We start from the raw sequence: 10,219 nt of genomic DNA on the forward strand, positions 1-10,219 counted from the left end.
CGGTAGAATTATAATGATTATAACAGTCTGTATCCGATCATCTCTATCATTTTTCATAGCAATCGGTAATTTTTCCCAAACCTTATCAATTTTATCAGAGGCAAATTGTATAACAAAATTTTTCGGCAGCATATTAATATCCTCAGCTTTCATTTCTTCAATATTATTTTTCAACTGATAAAAAATTTTTATAGACCTTTCTAGTGATGGCTCCCCAATATAATTCTTTAAATACCACTTTTTCAGGATTTTAACGTTTTCCAAAGCACAACAGCAGTTGCTAATTAATTTAAAGTTTTTATGATCATCGCATATCGATAATTTTTTATTTTTGATTCCAGGACAACCCAAATTTTCTAAATTAACAATGGTCTTATTAGGTCCAATAATTTGACGTAGCCATTTTTTCTTCTCTTCGCCTTTTACATAAATATATTCGTTATCCATAGTTATATACTTTATTACAGCTTCCAAATTATTGTAGGGTAAATCTCCAGCATTCCAAGTCATTCCATGATAGTAATGTTTGAGCCAGTCATTTAGTCGCCAATGATGTTGAGACAATAATTCCCAAGCATAAGGTGGTTTAAACAATACATGTGATGTTTCTTCAACATTCATTGTATTTTTCAGCGTTATAGAAGCGAGTTCTTTTATAATAAAATTATTTTCAGCACCTCTGAAACCCTGCACGTCTAATAAAATTTCCATTTTAAAACAACGTATCAATAAGATGTACAAGAAAAAACCAATCAATTGATGCTAACATTCTAGCTAATATAGTATTTTTATAATATTATGAAAACTTCGCATCCAATCAGGTTCTTCGAATTGAGAATATTGTTATTCTTTGGTTATTATCCGTCATCACCTTCATCAATGATTATTCTTTTTTAATTCTCAGAAAAATAAATATTGCTGCATAGTATATGTCATTTATATTGATGAGGATAATAATATTATAAATAACAAAAATTTTACGCTTTTTTATAACTATATAGCCAGTGAGCTAATAGTTTAATAGATGGCGCGCTCAAAATATCACATGACGCAGATGACAACACGTGATACAGACGTAATTGAATAATAAAAACTTATGGTGATGATCATTTTTTAAACGAACCATTAGTAAGCCTCTGCCTCAATAGATGGCGTTAAGAACAGTGCGCATAATCATGAGAATCATATAGTATTAAAAGATTTTTGAATTGATATCAGTTTCATCATGGATTCTACCAAATATTTAACAATTACTCGGGCCATAAAAAACTTGATAACAACAGTAGCTGAAGCATATGACGAACTTTTTCAAAGTGGTCCGGTTAATAATGAAGTATCTTTAAGATGGGTAAACATTTGTATTGATAATATTGACTATTTTAATTCAATATTGTCAGATCCGCGCTCTAGTGTTCACGAGAAACGGTGTGTACAAGCAAAGATTTCACTTTTATATTGGTACAACGAAAGGTTTATCCAGTTAAATGGACAAGTTATTGGTGGTGATTTAAATAACAGAAATTTGATACAATGGCAAGACTTAGAAAATGCCTTCCAAAATCGTATTAAAACTGGCTGCATAATGAACCTCGGTCACACTGATTTGCGTGAATTTTTAAATGATGCAAAAAATGTTGTGCTCGGTAAATTTGAAAATATTTTAAATCAAGAAGGAGGCCTCAAAGTGAGTACTACACTATTGAGTATTTTTCAAAATATTAAAAGTGATACGACTGTAGAAGAAACAAAATTATTTCAAACCAAAAATGATGAAGTTCTACCCGCAACATCACTTAACGAATGGTTAAAAAATAATGTCTACGATAAACTGTTGAAAAAAGTAGAAGAATTTAATCAAAAAGATTCAGGTTGGAGTTTGAATGAAATAATCGATCTACCTATCAACATTTCAAGGTATGTTTTAATCCCATTTTTTTTCACAAGATTTTTTTTGTCTCTGACTTATAATTAAAATATTTTAAAGTATGCGCCTTTGCAAGTTGGTTATTCTACATTCATCAAGCTGCTTAAATATATCCGAGACAAAAAAGCAGTGCTGAATATTGAAAATTATGATGAGTATTGTTTCCTGTGGTCCATCAACGTTGCTATATATCCGTATATGCCAGCTCATCCCGAGAGAACATCATCTTATCCTCATTTCAGCAGTGTTAAATTATCGAGGTATTCAATTTCCAATTCAACTAAAAGACATAAGTACTTTCGAAAAACTTAACAATTTATCAATAAATGTTTATGGTTTAGAGTCAGATTTTGTAAAAAGAAAAAAAAATAAGTCTAATGATATTATACCATTATACTTAAGCGATAATGTTAATTCAGCTAAAGCAACGATTCATCTGTTAATGTTGGAAACTAATAATAGTAATGAAATTGATGACAATCCTAGCAATTATAGACCTATATTTCATTTTGCTTGGATTAAAAATTTTTCACACTTAATTAAAAGTCAGTTGAGTCAATCTCATGCTAAATTATTTTTTGTGAACGCTAGATTTGTCATTTTAAGCATGAAACTGCTTATATGAAGCATCGACTAGATTGTTTGAAGTATAATAAGGTTAAAATTTGATTACCAGAAAATGATGAGAAAATTATGCAATTTAAAAATTATAAATTTAAAGATTCAGTGCCCTTTGTTGTTTATGCTGATATTGATTGTACGCTTAAATCTAAGTCTGATGAAGTTCAAAAGCACGTCCCGCACAGTGTAGCTTTTTATATCCACTGTAGTTATGATAATTCACTATCTAAATTAGAAATAAATCGTTCTGCTGATTGCATAAAATGGTTTGTCCTACACTTGGAAATTTTAGGGCGAAAACTTGATAATATTATAAAAAAATGACGTTAAAAAAATGCATCCACTTAGTACTGCCTAATAAAATTATCATAAAACATCAAAAAACTGTCACATTTGCGGTAAACCATTTGTAGCTGTCAATGAAATAAGATGTTACGATCATTGTCATTTTACTGGAAAATATCGGGGTCCTGCACACAATTCATGTAACTTAAATTATAAGAAATCTCATACTATCCCATTATGATTTCCATTTCATAATAAAATCTTTAGTATCGGTTTTCAATGGTGCAATTACAATTCTACCGGTAAATAAAGAAAAATATATATCTTTTACTAAAACTATCGAAAATACAAATGTTGAGTTAAGATTTATTGATTCATTTCGTTTTATGGCTTCTAGTATAGAAAAATTGGCATCATATCTTAGTGATGATGATAAAAATATAACACATCATTTTTATCCTGATCCTGAGAAATTTAAATTAGTAACACGTAAAGATGTATTTCCACAATTTGTAGGTCCACAAAATATTGCGCGTAAACTGTTTGGTAATAACGCACCATGCCTTTTATTTTTATTTTCCAACCTGGAACCTTGAAAAATTTTATCAAAATTTATTACCGGTAGTTTAGCCTCTCGTTTTTTTAAATCCATCTTGATGGTTCACCATAATTTCACAGACTCAGTTATATAAATATAAGTAGCAGCTTTTATATAAATTTAGTTAGTGATCATGTTGCTATAATAGAGTGCAGACGTAAAAAAAAACTTGTGGTAAAGGTTTACTCAACAGGATCATTAATAAGCTACCCGTTGAATTACGTATACCGGGGTATCAGTACTGTGGACCAGGTACAAAGTTGACTGAAAGGTTAGCTTGTGGGGATCCTGGTATCAATCCTTTAGATGCTGCATGTAAAGAACACGATATTGCGTACTCACAGAATCGTGAGAATTTAGAAGCACGACACGCAGCTCATAAAATTCTTGCTGAAAAAGCCTGGCAACGTGTAAAAGCGGCAGACTCAAGTTTTGGTGAAAAAGCTGCCGCTTAGAGTGGAAATAAAATTATGAAAGTGAAGCGAAGATTCGGAATGGGATTAAAGAAAAAGGGGGTAAGGGGAAAGAGGGCAAAAAAGAGGGGAAAGGGGATGAAGAGGAGGGGAAAGCGAGTGAAAAAGATGGGGAAGGGAATGAAAAAAAAACCTTAAGTGGCATTGAGAAAAATTGTAACGGCAGCAAAAAATTCTATAGATCCTGGGAATAATCCAATTAAATCAGCTCTTCAAGGTGCTCGTCGGGAGGTTAAAAAATCCGGTGGAAAAAAAATATTAGATTCCCTCGTATATTGCCTGTACCATCAAAAATTGGTGGAGTACTTCCATTCCTTATACGCCTATTTGCTGGTCTTAGTGCTACAGGAGCATTAGCTGGTGGTGCAGCAGGAATAGCGAAAGCTGTTAATGATGCGAGTGCTGCTAAACGTTAGTTAGAAGATAGCAAACGTCACAATTCCAAAATGGAAGAAATAGCTATGGGTAAAGGATTATACTTGGAACCTTACCGGCGTGGAATGGGTTTATATTTAAGACCATATCGTGTTTGTAAGGGAGTTAAAAATGTAAATAAAAAAAAAAACAAGTAAGGCTACCGCACCGGGCACTCACAAATATCGATTTATTGAAATATGCTGAAGAAATAAAAATTCCGTACTTTCGAGGTGTTTTCATGCAAAATGATTTACCAAAATCAGGTCCTAATGAATACGAAGCAGCTATTGTAAACCTTGATGACAAAAATAGACCTGGAACGCATTGGGTAGCATACAAGAAAAGAGGTAATAGAGTAATTTTTTCGATAGTTTTGGTAATCTGCAACCGCCTAAGGATGTTATGGAATATCTCGGTGTTGGTAACGTAAAATATAACCACAAAAGATATCAAGATTATGATGCAATTATCTGCGGTCATCTTTGTCTGAGGTTTTTAAATGATCAACTATAAATTAATGGTATTTAGAATACAATACATCAGTCATGGCTGAGTCATTCACATTAACGTTGACGGGTATACCCTCGGTGTTGGAAGCCAATTACTTTCCTCCAATTGAGTTGTCACCGAAAAAAAATTATGTTCTAGGATTGATAGAATTATTAACATTTAATTCAATACCTAACATTGATGAGGGAGCTAACAAATTTTATGTAATCTTACCACCTATTAAAAAGCAAAGAAAGAGAGATGTGCAGGGTAATAATGTATCAGATGTGGTACCCCAGATAAGGACTGAAAAGGGTTTTGAAATTATTGGTTCAGTTGATAAGAGAGTTGCGGTGATACCTACAGGGAGTTATGAAATTGGTGATATTGAAAAGTATATACAGCAGACATTATTACCAAAATTAAGTATCAGCATAAAAGCAAACAACAATGAATTACGAAGTGAAATCAAATGCGATTAGATTGTAATTTTCATACCTAACGATTCTATTGGACGGCTTTTGAGTTTTACAAATCGTATGCTTAAACCAAACAAAACTCACTTATCAAATTTACCAGTAACAATTTTGAAGCTCAACGTTCTCAGAGTAGAGTGCAATATCACGTCTGGAGCCTATAGTAATTAACGTAAAGTTCATACAGTCCATGAATTTTTTCCGGGTGTGCCACCAGGATTTAAGATCGTTGAGTTACCATTACACATCATTTACCTTCCAGTCTCCGTAGATGCTATACATAATTTAAGACTACGGATAGTAGATCAGGATAGAAATTTAGTAAACTTTAGAGGTAAAACTATAACTATAAGATTACATGTGAAATCTCTTTAATAATAATCATAATAATGGGTATTATATTTGAGACAAAAAGCGGTAGTGGCTATAAAAAGTCATCAACATGCCCAATGAACATCAGTCACCGGAAACCCTACAAACCGCTAACACATCAGGACATTTAATTTCACCGGAGCCTAGGATTAAAATTACGTGGAAAATTAAAATAATAAAAATTGACTTCTGTTGTTTCGAGTGTACACGACCATGGCAACGACGGCGACAATCTTAAACATTCAGAGGCCAATTATATTCGATGAATCAGTTGCGCACTATGAATTACATGCACATCAACCGTATGCATCATCAACGTTGAATAACAACGATGAAGTTCGAATTACTATACCAAATCAAAGTTTATGCATACTTCCAAGTAAAAGTGCATTAAATATAATTGGTAAATTTACGAAGAATGATGGTCCTGCAGTTGCTGAAACTACGAGACTAGTTAACATGGGAATTTGTCATATGATTAAAGAATTACGTTTATTTATAAATGGTGTTGAAATTGATCGAAATTTGAATGTTGACATTACAAGTCTCATGAAAGAATACTTAACATTTAGCCCCAGTGAATTAAGTGCTTTAGAGAATGTAGGTTGGCTGTCTAACGACGATACGCAATTCACCAACGCAGATGGTTATTTTGATATTTTGATACCACTGAATTTACTGAGTGGATTTGCTGAAGATTATCAAAAAATTCTTATAAATGTTCAGCTAGCGTTAGTTTTAACTATTTCAAATACCGATATCAACGCATACATACAGAATCCGGCAGAAGGAGCCGCAGCTGAAAATGATAAAGTTACACTACAAAAAATTGAATGGATAGTTCCATACGTTACATTATCAGACAAAGAAAGAATTCAAGTGTTAAATTATATTACTGGTGATCCATCTATTCCTATTAGTTTTAGAACTTGGGAGTTGTATGAATATTCACTTTTACCTGCAACACCAAGACACATATGGGCTGTCAAAACATCAACTCAGCTTGAAAAACCACGCTATGTAGTGCTTGGATTCCAATCAGCAAGAAAAAATGATGCGAGAAAAAATGCTAGTCAATTTGACTACTGTAGCATTAGAAATACAAAATTATTTTTAAATTCACAGAGCTATCCTTATGATATCTTAATCTAATGATTGATCAAAATCAGTATGCGTTATTGTACAGCATGTATACAAATTTTCAGTCTTCATACTACGATAAACTTTCCGAACCACTGCTGGCGAAGATAAAATTTTTGGATAACGCGCCACTGTGCGTTATTGACTGTTCTAAATAAAACGAAGCGATCAAATCTGAACCGGTAGACATACGTTTAGAATTTGAGTCAGCAGTTTCATTTCCACCTAACACGACTGCTTACTGTCTAGTTATTCACAATCGGATTATTGAGTATCACCCTATAAGCAGTACTGTAAGAAAATTAATCTAAAAAAAATGGTGGTGGAATTTAATTTAACGCCAACGATACATTATATGTTCGCATGGAGTTATGCGTACAAGACCGCTAGTCGAGGTCCATGAGAACAAGCAGCTCGAGATAGAGAAAGATTTAAACGCAAAATAAATAACTTAAACGATATTATTGAACCTGTAATGTTAAAAAAATATAATGATATAATGAAAGATTAACAAAAATGTTTAATAGATGGAAAATGTTTTTTTTTTATTTAATAACCTTGAATAATACATTTAGTTTATAAGAATATTATATAATTTTTAATTAATAATCTTGTACAATACATTTTGTTTCTAAGAATATTATATATTTTTTTGATATTATGTATTCATTTGACATTTAGGGCAATCTTTCGGTATGGATAAAGCCATATTCTACAGATATCCCAATCACTATCAGTCGCTGGGTAATAATCCATACAAAATGAATAATCTCTCAATTTATCATTGTTTTGTAATTCGAGTGATAATTTATCCCACACATGACGTATTTAAGTCCTTGCAAAACGTAGAATAAAGTGATAATCGAGACAGGCGATATCACATTTTTGCATTTTTTTCAGATCAGACAATTGATACTAAATTTGAACGGATCTTTCGTACGATGGTTCGTTACCCTAGATATCCAAATACCCACGCTTCAGTTGTTGTACATTTTGGTAGGCACATGAATGTGTTCTTCGGCGATGAATGTTTTTATATGGACATTTTTCCTTCTGATAGTTATCCACGTTTTCAAATGAATAATGTCTCATTAGTTAAATAAGCGATTATTGGTGTAGAGTAATCTGTCATAATCTCCAACCATTTATCCTTTCGCTTTCCATCGACAAAAAAATAACTTGCTGTGTTCACCAATTTTTTGATTATTTTTTGAAATTGATCGTATGGTATTTTACCAGAGTCCCAGTGAATTCCATAGCCACAAACACTCTCATCAACACTTTCTTTTGTTATTACACCATCGTACTCTAATGGTGGTTGAAAGAGAAAAAGTTTACACTCATAAATACCTTGTGTGGTTTTAGTATTAGCTATATCTACTACGCACAATCCTTTTACAACGAACGTTTTATCAGGCATCTTAAACCCAACGAAATCAATGATATAATCCATTGTCGCTTATTTTTTATCGATGCGTTCTGCTAATTTTTTCAAATTTTCAAGTTTTTTATATAATTTTTTCACAGAGTCTTTTAACGCGCAACAGTGCGGACAGGCTTTCATGTCACGTCGAGTTCTAATAATATTCAAATTATCTTGAAGAAGATGAAGGTCACGTAAAAAATTCTTAACACAGTCCTGAATAGGTTTGTCGGAATAACGTGGTAGTAATTCAGTATAAAACACAGCGTATGGTGGATGATTTACTAAATACTCTAGTTCGTCTTCACTTAATTGATCCATATAGAAAGAATAGACAAATGATTCGAAAGAATGAGAATGAACGACTGACGATGAAGAACTAAGCGTCAACGGAAAAGTTTCTTTATCCCCACCATATTTAACGAAAAAAAAAAGTCAACACAGGTTAAGATGACGTAATATGAGATTTTTAATGCAAAAATTTACGTACAAATAATGCTTCAAAGTAGCTTACATTTTTCTACTAGCAACTGATAAATTAATGGCTACACCATCGACCAATCACAAAACAAGCATTTTTCAGAAGCTCAGCACCTGGTATTATCTAGTTCTCTACTTTATCAACCGATGATAAATATTAACTCCTGCCTTTCCAGTCGCTGATAAAACAGGCAATTACTATACCAGCGATTAATCATTATTATTATTGTCGATAGTCAGTAACGGAGGAATACGTGAATAGTTGAAAAAAGTTCACATAAACTAGATGGCACTTTTTTGAGGAAAAGACACTTCCTCTCGCAGATACTCGTACTATAAGTAGTTTGAATATATATAAATTTTTGTTTAATATAACACATGAATTCCTGGATACTCTCCTTGGATTTTAGTTCACCATTCTAATGTAAATATTAGCTAGGATAAAAAGGGAGTATTCAGGAATACATATATTCGATTCTGTTTTACCGACCGAGGATAACGCCGAAACCGAATTCACCGACAGTCGGTAAAACACTTTGTCAATACAATATCATCTGCTGGCATCATTTATTAATATTAGCCTCTGATATTACATTCTGATATCCACTGCTGATATCTCGAATCAACATCTACCGTCGACATTTGACACCCGGCCGCCCGGTAGCACCATCTGCCGGCACACGCACGACAACAGATGTCGGTAAAAGCGCGCGCGCGGCTACTCATCGACGGTCGGTAGAGCAGAATGCGGTGTTATCGGGGGTGAACTCCCCACAAAATAACTCCTATATGGACTCGTATATAATGAAGATTTTATTTTTTAATATAAAAAAAAATGTAGTTAAATTGGCCACATATATTTTCTGATATTTATCATATATTTTGACCATATATGTTATTTTGCATACTGGTTATTAAAGTATATAATGTGAAAAATTGAAAAGCACAATATTTGGGAAAAAAAACTGACTTAATTTCTAAAAACCCATACTTCAAGAATTATTAATTAATTGTGTTTATATTTTTCAGTCACCATACAAAAATCCACAACTAGGACCTAACGTAATCCCCTCGCAATTCTGGTGGAACAATATTTATAATCAATTCAAAAAACAAAACCTCAGTTCAGAACCAAATTCTTCTCCCATAAACGGCGAAGTAGTTACGGCTCCTCTTTCCCAACATCTAGTTTATTCTGGAAGACCACAATCTCCTTCTATCGAAACTGGTGTAATACTGATAACGACATTAAGTACACCACATCAAGTTCTTTATGAAAACAGTAAAAATATCATTGAATTGACATTCGAGGATTTACTTGCAGAGGAAACAGTACAATTGCCAATTTCATGGGAAAAAAAAATTACGACATAAATGAGAAATTATTTATTGTATTTAGCAATACATCATATGCCGAAGAAAATGATTCTGTTAAAGAACTGTTTACCAAAAAAATTATTGTGGCGCAAAATTTAGAAATACAATTTAAAGTTAATGAATTGTCTGTCAATTTAAGCGAAC

This window comes from Microplitis demolitor, chromosome 4, assembly GCF_026212275.2.
Source record: "Microplitis demolitor isolate Queensland-Clemson2020A chromosome 4, iyMicDemo2.1a, whole genome shotgun sequence".
NCBI classification, from domain to species: Eukaryota; Metazoa; Arthropoda; class Insecta; order Hymenoptera; family Braconidae; genus Microplitis; species Microplitis demolitor.